Below are 10,521 nucleotides of genomic sequence, written 5' to 3'. Positions count from 1 at the left end.
TTTTTTTTTTCTTTTTTTTTCGCTCGTCCCATTCATTCCTATGGGATTTTTTGAGGTGGTTTTTCGCGACTTACGTCGCGAAAAATTAATATTCTGGACTTCTTTTAAGTAGCACACCGATCCCGATCAAGCCGCACGTTTTGATGTTACATTCGCCTAGGTGCTCGTTTTTGTTCGGTAGGAGTAGCGAATCAAAAAAACGGGAGGAGGAATAATAAGAAACTAGAAAATTCCCCCGCCGGGAAATTTTGAGAGGGAGGCAGTGGGCCGCCGCCCGGGGGTGTGGCCAACATCTGATGCCGAGTGGGGTGTGCCTTCAGAGTTGGCTCATGAGTGGACGTGTCAAATGTGGAGTGGATAAAGCGTCGATGATATACTCCTTCCCGTTCATCAGCTCTGGGGACATCCAAGATGGCCGCCGAGTAGGACGTGTCTTCAGCAAAAGAAACCTGCCGACTGCCAATGCTGTTTGGAGCAAAGCAATGAACACTTACCTCTGTAATATTACATGCTTCCCCTTCATGTTTCCTCTCTTCATTATTGGTTATTAAATTGCATTTCTTGACACATTTCAAATACTTATACAAAGCACTCGTCAAACAAAACATTCTTTTTCATGTGTTTATTTATCTAACAGTCTATGCACTTTCATGATGCGAGTATGCTCAGGGGTCAGAGGGATGTTTGGCTGCGATGATCTTCCATGATGTCTGCAAACACACAAAAACAGACACGATTAAGACTGATAAGTATTACAGCAGCAAGGATTAAGTCAAGTCAAACTCATCCAGATACAATACAGTCATTGAATACACAATGGTAAATGTGCCTTACATGTCTTGTGCTGGGTGGCTGTCTTAGAGGTTTCTAGAGTCTGTTGTGTCACCGATGTGGGTTTCCCTCATACGTGCGTACGTGGCAGAGAGAAGTGTGGTGTAAACAAAAAAAAACAAAGTACAAATTAGTGCAGCACACATTGTTCCATTGGACATTATTACAGTGGTTTGGTGTCACAATGACTCCTTACTTGTCTGCTGGCTTGAAGTGTCTTCATCGGTGTTCCTCTGGAGGTCTTCTTCCTGGGTCTGTTGTTACTCTTCCTAGAACATCAAAAACATTATTTTAATAATTTTTCAAAAGTTTTGTGTAAGCATTTATTCACTCATTCAATGAAGATACACTGGTAAATGTCCCTTACTTGTTCTCTCATGGGATCGTGTCTCCAATGGACAGAGATCTGCTGCAGGTCTTCTTCATGGTGGGGAGTGTCTTCTTCCTGGGAGTCTTCTTTCTAGTTTTCTTTCTGCCCCTGGATTTAAAAGACATAAATAAGTTTACATGTGTTAAAGCATTATGTAAACACTTGACCAGGACATAAAATGTAATGAAATAGTACTTCCCTTTTTTGTGGTCTTCTTCCTGGGAGTCTTTCTGGATCTTTAATCACATCACAGGATATTAAAGACATGGTTAGTAAATTACATGTTTCAAAGCATCATGTAAACAGTTTGCCAAAAAAAGGAATGAAATAATATTTCCCTTTTTTGTGGTCTTCTTTCAAGGGAGTCTTCTTTCTGGATCTCTAATGACAAGATATCAAAGATATGGGTCAATTACATGTTTCAAAGCATCATGTAAACACTGCCAAAAAATGTAATGAAATAATACTTCCCTTTTTTGTGGTCTTCTTTCAAGGGAGTCTTCTTTCTGGATCTCTAATGAAAGGATATAAAAGATATGGGTCAATAACATGTTTCAAAGCATCATGTTTACAATTTGCCAAAAAATGTAATGAAATAATACTTCCCTTTTTTTTTTTTTTTTTTTTTGGTGTTTTTGTGGTTTTTTTTGTTTTGTGTTTTTTTGCTGTGTCCGTCTGGTCCGCTGTCATCTGGTCCGCTGTCATCTGGTCCGCTGTCATCTGGTCCGCTGTCATCTGGTCGTCGTCGTCGTCTTCTTGATTACAAGTCAGCTTACTCCCAGTCACTGCTGTTCAGTTTCCTCCCTGACACTGTGCTGCCTACCCTACCACACCACACCTACAATCAATCCCTGTGGATGTTTTGAGATCCCTGTCCTGCCCTGTCCTGTCCTTCTGAGATATTGCTGACCCCCAAAATAAATAAAGAAACAAACTGAAATTCAACTTTATTACAACATTTCCAGCCAACACATACCACTGTAGTATATTTACAAGAAAAAACAACAAAAAAATAGCAAACTGAAAAATACAGAAGAGAGAAGAAACAATTATAAGGACGAGAGAGACGACATAGAAGCAGCGATGGGAAAAAGCACCCAGAAATCACAAGATAGACAATGAGACAATGTGACGAGATGGATAGGAAATAGCAGAATGGGTTAGCTGGAGAGGCTATTAGTCAGTCAAAATACAATAAACTGGACTGTGGTAACTGTAATATGTTTGGAGAACACCTGATTGAACACATTTATCAGGATGTGATATATAAATGTGATCAATCAGCGTGTTGTTTTCAGTTGTGGAGTCCGCAATTAACTGAGTGTAACCTCTGGACTGAAACAAATCTTTTATACTTTTCTTTCCTTTAGAAAGCAGATCCTCATTGAAGTCCCCGCACACAACAATGGGCTGGTGATCCAATATGGCCAAGGAGTCCAAGAGGTTTTTCAAGTTTAGTAAAAAGGGTTCTAATCTGAATTGTGGGGGTCTGTAGACAGTCGCTAATAGTACTTTGACTGGAGCCTCAATTTTAACGACAACAAACTCCAAGTCATTGACATCTTGCATGTACCCTCGAGGCTCTGCCTGAACATTGCTACGACAGTACACTGCAACTCCACCTCCATCTTTCCCCGCCAAGTCCACACAGCTGTTGTAAGACAGTTGTCTACTGCGTGTGAACATGTCGTATCCCTCCAGATGGAAAATTGGGGACACAGAGGAGCCTGACAGGTGTGTCTCTGTGAGACACAACACATCTGCTAGTTGGAGTTCGTGATGTGCTTTCAGGTCCACGATGTGAGTTGGAAGCCCTTGCGTGTTGTGATGGACGATCGTCAAAGCCTTTGGAGTTTCCTGTAAACACCCGGAACGAGTCAAAAGGGGTCTGACAGTCTGGAAAGATGCGCGAGTCATACTTTCCAGAGCCGTCTTGATTTTGGGGTCAGCATATATCTTTTTCTCATCAAAGTCCGTGACGGTGAGACCCTGGAGTGAAGTTGTGCGGCTGAGAGCGACATACGCCATTCCTGATTCGAATACACGTTTGAGGCTCACGACCGCCGACGTCATGGTCATGCCTTGCACTTTGTGGGCAGTGCAGGCAAAGGCCAACTTGATGGGAAACTGACGTCGAACAACTCCTCTCTTGCTGTTCAGGTTCTCCTCAGATCTCTCGATGTAGACAGAGTCATCTGAGGGACCCAGCACCTTCTTACGCGATCGCTGTCCTGACGTAGGATTGTCCAGCCGCAGTCCGATCAGCTTGGCAACCTTTGGCCCACGATCACTCATCACAATGTTTGAGATGGTACCAAACGTGCCGTTAACGAGCCCATCCTCCACGTCGAGATTCCTGGTCACCATGACGCGTACTCCAGGAGCAGCAGTTATGCTGTCAGGCAGATCTCGTTTGTGGCCTCTGATGTTGCGAGGCGCCAGCAACATGCAGCCACTCGTGGGGTCTTTCCGGAAGTCTTCGGCTGCAATGTTGATGGCATCCTTGTGGAGGGCGGCTACGGTATCGGCATTGTGACGGTCCACTTCTTTGTTCGTGGCGTAGATGTGGAGCCTGTCCACTGGACAACCTGGAGCACAAGCCGCCGTCTGTGTGAGCAACGCTCTGTCTTCATCGCTCAGACGATCGTCCTTTTGCTTCACTCGCAGACGGTTCAGGAGTTGGGCAAAAGCTCGATCGTCCTTCTGTCTCATGATCTCCGTCAGGTCGACCATTGTGAAGTGGTCCTTCCAGAGATCAAACTCATCCTCCTCGTACACACACAGTGGCTTGGCTCTACCGAGGGGCGGCAGCTGGTAAAAGTCACCTACAGCCAGGACAGACATTCCTCCAAATGGCCTCCGGTTTCCTTTGATCTGCTGCAAACGCCAGTGGACGTAGGCAAACAGCTCTTTGGAAATCATGGACACTTCGTCAATGATGAGAATTTCAGCGTTGGACAGTGCCACCCTGAGGTCATCGAGTGCATTTCCGAGACCCTGATACGGTGGCTTCAAGGACCTCGGAAGCTTGAGGATGGAGTGCAACGTGCTGCCAGAGATGTTGAACGCCGCTGTGCCAGTGAAGGCGGTCAGCAGCACAGCAGGCCGGGACATGTCGCCCTGGTCCCGGAATATTGGCAGCTGACGCAGAATCCTCGACGCTTCCTGGTGAACGCACTTGATGACGTGAGACTTGCCGCAGCCAGCTCCACCCGACAGATAAAAATAAAACGGCTCCGGATTGTGCCCCCAGAGACGCTGAAAGCACCAGCGACGCACACTGTAAAAGATGGAACCCTGAGTGGCGTTCAGACTTTGAAACATCTTTCTTACAAAGTCTGGACTCAACTGCGGTGCGTCGATCCTGGGCACGAAGCCGCTCCCACCTTTCTCGACTTGAAATTCGGGGATGTCTTCGTCGCCCTCGTGCTCTGCGTCAATGGGTTCGCGCTGGTCCAGACACTCCAACCGGTCCACTTCCGCCTCGGGTGCAAAGGTGTTCCAAGCACTAACAACTGGACCGATCTGGCGATACCGTTCCAGCGCCGCATCAATCTTTTTGCCTCGTCCTTCGTATCGTTTCTGGTTGCCATCCACGATGCGTTGGACGTCCATACCCCACTTCTTGCCACACTTGTAAAACTGTTCGTATGTGGGGTATGTTACATCCGTCAGGTCGCCATCAGATCTGTGCGGGAGATAGAGTTTTACAAGTCTCCTGAAAAACTTCTCAGGGGTCTTCTTCTCCGAGAAGCGCGTGTATCTGATGACGGCCGGCTTGCCTGCAGTCCTCTTCTGGATGTAGCCCATGTCATTTCTGAGGGGAATGGCATTCTTACCTTCTGCCTGCAGGCCGTAAACTATCCTGAACTCAGACGCAAACTCGGCCAAGCACATCCCTTCAAACTCTCGACCGAGAGGTCTGTTGAGGTATTTTTCAGGGATCCCTGACATCCACACCTCCTCCGAATCCGGTGACATCTGCCGAAGCCTGCCCATGGGATGACTCATCTTCAGACCGTCCTCATCGGTCTGAAGGAACACGACGGAACGCGAGCACTTCTTCAAAGGTAAACTGCACGTACGAGCCACAGCTTCTTGTGCGCTGACCTCTCTGTTTTTAGCGTAGGCCTGCATGATCTGCTTCATCTCGTCGCGCTTGTTTACCTTTGAGTTCTTGACGTCTTCGATGACTGCGTTGAGGAATTCAGTCATCTCGTGCTCAGGCTTGGAAACATAGGACATCATGTACATTATGCAACTGTAGTCGTCCACAACGTACTGGATGTCCATGTTGGCGTTCCATGCTCGGAGCAGGTCCGGATTGTAACCGTTGACCCAGCACTCGTTTGGATCGCGCTTCAGCATGACTACACTGCCGCTCGTCAGATCTTCGACGTAGCCGATGTACTCTTCGTGTGTCAGCTTGCAGTGGTGGAGCAGGTCTGCCAAGCTGCTGAATGAGGCGCTTGGATCCATGAGAGCATCCCTAACAGGCTTCAGCTTCTCCTTTGCTTCCCTCTGCATCCTGGCGAATTCCCGTTTCATTCTCTTCTGCTCTTCTTCGGGATTCTGTGATTGGCCCTGTGCGGTGTCAACAGTGGCAGGCCTGGTGATGAGAGTTTCGCTCATGGGCAGTTTAGGAAAGCCAAATCTACAGGAAACGTTGCCTTTTTTGCACGACTTTGAATGTTTCCTGCTGTGCATCTGAACTTCCGACACAATTTGGTGGAGTTCTGGGTCTGCCTCGGGGTCAGGCATCTTGCACGAAACGTGACGATCTATGAATTTGAAGACGGTGGAGTCGAGGTGTTCTTCAAATTTGGGGGCATCCTTGATCCAAACCAGCATGTGAATGTGCGGGCTTCCTCTGGCTTGAAACTCAACACGGTAAAAGTAATCTTCTACTTCACCGATGGGCTGTGCTGGTGAGAGGATGAGGTTCGACATCAGAGCATCTACTCTTTTTTCAAACATGCGCATAACCGTAATGGGGTTACTGCGCAAAATTTCACATTTGGCAATCCAATCCAGCTCTGAAAAGTCTACTCGTTCTCCCTGCTGAGCTTTAATGACCTCAATGAATTCAGGCCATCTCATCTCAGCAGCGGAGAACGTGAGAAAAAAGGTTGGGGTGCCAATCTGTCTCACCATGGCGTGGACATCTCTCAGGGCTTTGTTCCAATAAGCTGGTGTGCCTCTAAGGGGTTGCATAAATCGCGTGGCGTCTTGGTTCATAATTAGTCCCTCAACCTCATCCCTATCCTGGAGCATAACATTGCTAATTCGACGCCCGTCTGCAGTTTTGGACTTTCCTTTGCGCATTTGTATGGACATGCTGTTGCTGGCCATGTGTGTCTCCGTTACAAACTGCGCAAAGAAAAGGTAGCTTTGGTCACTGGCGAATCGTATGTCTGCAGCCAATAATCTACTATTGAAATACAAGCTGGGAGACAGAGAAATTTCTCTGGCCTCGTCCAGCGTGTTTTCTCCTGTTGGAAATTGCACAGGAAAGGCCATGGCTTCTAGTTTCGGTATGGTGAAGAATCCCACAGGTGTGTTACCTTGGGCAGGTGCAACGCTGAAGATTCCATCGCCATACGAAAGGATTTCCTGTGCAATGTCCGGTGGCTGCATGCAGGTGTCCAGAGCCAGACCAGGCCTCAGCTCCTCCTTTTCCTCCACCGCCTCCTTGGGCTGCTGGCTTTGCCCAGCTGTGGACTGGCCTGGCTCGTTTTGGCTGCTGAACACCTCTTCTAAGTCTATGTCTAAAATTTGGGGTTGCTCATCTACATCATCTACAAGGTCAAAACTCACATCCTCATCAACAGACACATCCGCATACTCCGAATGACACTCTTTGAGTTTAGCCAGAGAAGCTAACACATTCTTCATGCTGACGGTGTAAAAGTGCTGGTGTCCTTTAAATCTAATATGCCGCTTTAATTTAACCTGAAGTAGCTGCGCTTCGTCTCTGGACCTAGGAAGGCTGTTCACGGTCGCTTGGACCTCCGACGGCACGCACACAACAGCTCCGTGCACAGCCCTCTGTTGGCCCTTCGGCAAAGCAACAACTTTGGCAAATGGCAAAATTTTAGCAATGAGCTGCCGTTCAAGCACATTAAGGGTAGCCAATTCCGGTGGGATGGGTGCCAACTGCAGTTTGTTTGCTACTGCAATGGGTGGCATGTTTCCTCTGCTCAGGTGGCTGTCACAAGTGTGACAGATCCACTCCTGGAGTCTCTCTTGGGGAACAGAGCAAGGGCAAGTGCAGTCATTATCACAAAAATGAACATAGTTTCCTGTCAAGCATGCTGCAGCCATTTTACTATGTTTACTATATTTGCCCCTCTTGCATACTTTGACCTGATTGGGAAACAGTGTTCGGTTACACGCCGTACAAACGTATGTCGGGCCGTGTGTAATCAATTCCCGGAATGAGGCTATGGCTGCTTCCATCACAGGACCCATCAAGCGCTGGGGCGGGCGAGGTTTGGGGTCTACAATCTCTCTATATTTCCTTTTGATACGCAGTGCCCTCTGCATCTTGTAACGGATGCAAAAGGCTGCGTTTGTGGCCAATTTGGTTGTCCTATTGCGAGTTGAACGTTGAATACAACGTAATCTAAACTCGGGATCACTGTGATATCTAGAAAGAACACTATACTTTTTGTTTTGCCTATAAATACTATGTGTGCTGTATTTATGTGACATATAGTGTTTCCGACTACACCGAAAAGCAGGAACTGCCTTGTACTTTTCTGTAAAATACCGTTTCTGTCTACACCGAAAAGCAGGAACTGCCTTGTACTTTTCTGTAATATATCGTTTCTGTCTAGACCGAAAAGCGGGAACTGCCTCGTACTTGTCTGTCATGTATTTTTTCTGTCTACACCGAAAAGCGGGATCTACCCTATATCTATGTTTGATGATTGCCTTCTTCCTAATCTGAACTAGGGGATTTGCATAATAATGTTTGAACGACAATAACCGTTTTTTGTGATAATGACTCTCTTGCGCATATTTAGTCCTTTGTGCTTGAATTTTTCTCATTCTAAAATCAGGACAGCTAACATACTTGTGTTTTTGATATTTGGCTCTCCTATTTGGTTCATGACACACAGGTACATGCTGCTGTTTGGGGTCACTTGCTCTCCGCCTAGCCTTTAATCGTCTGTGTTTGCTCAGCTTTGTGATATGAGCTGCTGCTGGGACAGCAGCCACAGACACTGTCTCCACAGTTGGTGGGACAGCAGCCACAGACACTGTCTCCACTGCTGGTGGGACAGCAGCCACAGACACTGTCTCCACTGCTGGTGGGACAGCAGCCACAGACACTGTCTCCACTGCTGGTGGGACAGTTGTGTTGGAAATGTCCACTGTTGATTGGCCATGATGTTTACCGGAAGAGAGCGTTTCAAATGAAACCGGTACAAACTCATAGGTAGCAGAGGGTCCACGATTCGCAAACAGTTTGAGCAGGTGGTCAGCCAAGTCACCGATTTCAGAGAAGGTCCTCATTATTGCAGTCCCAGAGTAGTGTGGTAGGCCTTCTGCGTCCCTGCTGTGGGAATCAAACACGCCGTACCTACCCAATTTGTCTCGGAAAACTGCAATACACTCTGGAGTTACCATGAGTATAGCATGCCTCACTTCACCTGACAGACACTCCAGCTGTGTGGCAAGGTCCAAATACCACTGCTGGCTTCCAGAGCTGGGTGCTCTGATGAGGCCACATCTGATGTCGGGCATGTGGACATCATACATATTTGTGCCTGTCTGTGCCTGTTTTGGCATTTCCTCGACTGTAAGGTGGTTTTGTTGGAATTTGTTCTCCTGTATTAGCTGTTGTTTGATTCCCACATACAGTTTGTCTCCATATGCTAGCACAGTGTCAAGGGTACCCCTGTTTAACTGACAGCCCTCGTTCTCAAAGGCCAGAAAAGTCAGGGACATACAGGAACACTGATGGTTTCTAGAGAATGTCGTGTATCTGTTGTCACTCTGACTATGACTGGCCCTCACAGTAAGCTGACTCTGTAATCTGACCTGAAAGTATGTCGTAAAGGATTATTTGTTAGTATTATTATGCTATTATTAGTATCATTATTATTACTGTTAACAATAATATTATTACTAATAACAATAACAGCCCTAGTAGTTAATTAAATTACTATTAACATGTTAAAAAGCTGAAAAGTTAATCTCGTCTAGAACACAGTATTGGTATCTTTAATACAATTATGTCAAACTACTTGTTAATTACATCTATATTACTTTTAATTAATTCTGTCCTTAAAGTAATGAATAGTTTTTTATGCAGTTGAAGTGAACCTCACTTCCACAAACAAAGACACTTTATTAATCCCTCCATATAGCAAGTATAAATGTCCTTACCGCTTTAGCTGGGGAACGAGAGGTGGAGGGGGCGTCGTCCATGTTACATGTCACTGTCGGGAGAGTCTGTGTCCGGGCGGTCTATGATGAGACACGGTACCAATGAATATTTACACATGAAAAAACACAATGCACCACAGTCATACAATTAAAGTTTCCCAAATGTATTTCAGTTATCGACTGGCTTTTCTGAAATGCAGAAAAAGATAATGTTACAGTTTTCATCTGAACCAGTTTTATTTATCTATAGGTGAATGTACTTTCTGTGTGTGTCAGTAGTGGAGGATATGAAATACCTTAGCTGGGAGGGGAGTATCCAAGGCTGCATCCGTTATGGTCCAGGATGGTCCGGCTGGTGAAGGCGTCTTAATCCTGGCCATCTGAGAACACATGACAACATTTTTTGTAAAATCCAGACTTTGATGAGACTATGCACTGTATTCAGGAGGAGTAATATTTACCTTTGCAACTGGCGAACAGCAAGGGGTCGCTGCATCACCCAAACCCAGGGATGACCTGGCTGGGGGCGAGCCAACCAGCTGTTGACACAAGATAAGAAACATATTAGATTCACACGCCTGGTGACGACACTGTGTACACTTGTGTGTGATTGTTTCTATTGTAGCAGGAAGTAACGTACGTTGTTCGCTGAAGTTTGGGTGCCTGGGGGGCGTCCGTCCTTGGTTCTGGACCGTCTCGCTGGGGGTGCCGTCTGATACACCAAATAAAGCACAAGATCAATTACACCAAACATCATTATAATTACACAAGACACTGAGCTGAATGTTAACAGTAGTATTACTACAGCAAGAAGAGCTGTGCAGACAATTTAAATAAAAACCAAAAACATACCATCGGAGCCACAGAAACTGGGCTGGCCTCCTCCTCGGTACTCCAGGACGACCTGGCTGTGGGTGAGCCAG

At 46.4% G+C, this 10,521-nt stretch overlaps 1 long non-coding RNA gene across 1 annotated transcript; it reads right to left on the bottom strand.

Annotated features, from left to right (window-relative positions):
- Positions 1–615: 615 nt before the first annotated feature.
- LOC311010358 lies at positions 616–1,253 on the bottom strand. The gene is made up of 3 exons (XR_014596776.1): positions 1,199–1,253; positions 835–1,100; positions 616–710 (listed from the first exon to the last, which is right to left on the bottom strand). It is a non-coding gene; the product is annotated as an uncharacterized lncRNA (long non-coding RNA).
- Positions 1,254–10,521: the final 9,268 nt, after the last annotated feature.

Source organism: Eutrigla gurnardus, assembly GCF_963514095.1.
Source record: "Eutrigla gurnardus genome assembly, contig: SCAFFOLD_139, whole genome shotgun sequence".
NCBI lineage: Eukaryota > Metazoa > Chordata > Actinopteri > Perciformes > Triglidae > Eutrigla > Eutrigla gurnardus.
This window is presented reverse-complemented; position numbering and strand designations above follow the sequence as displayed.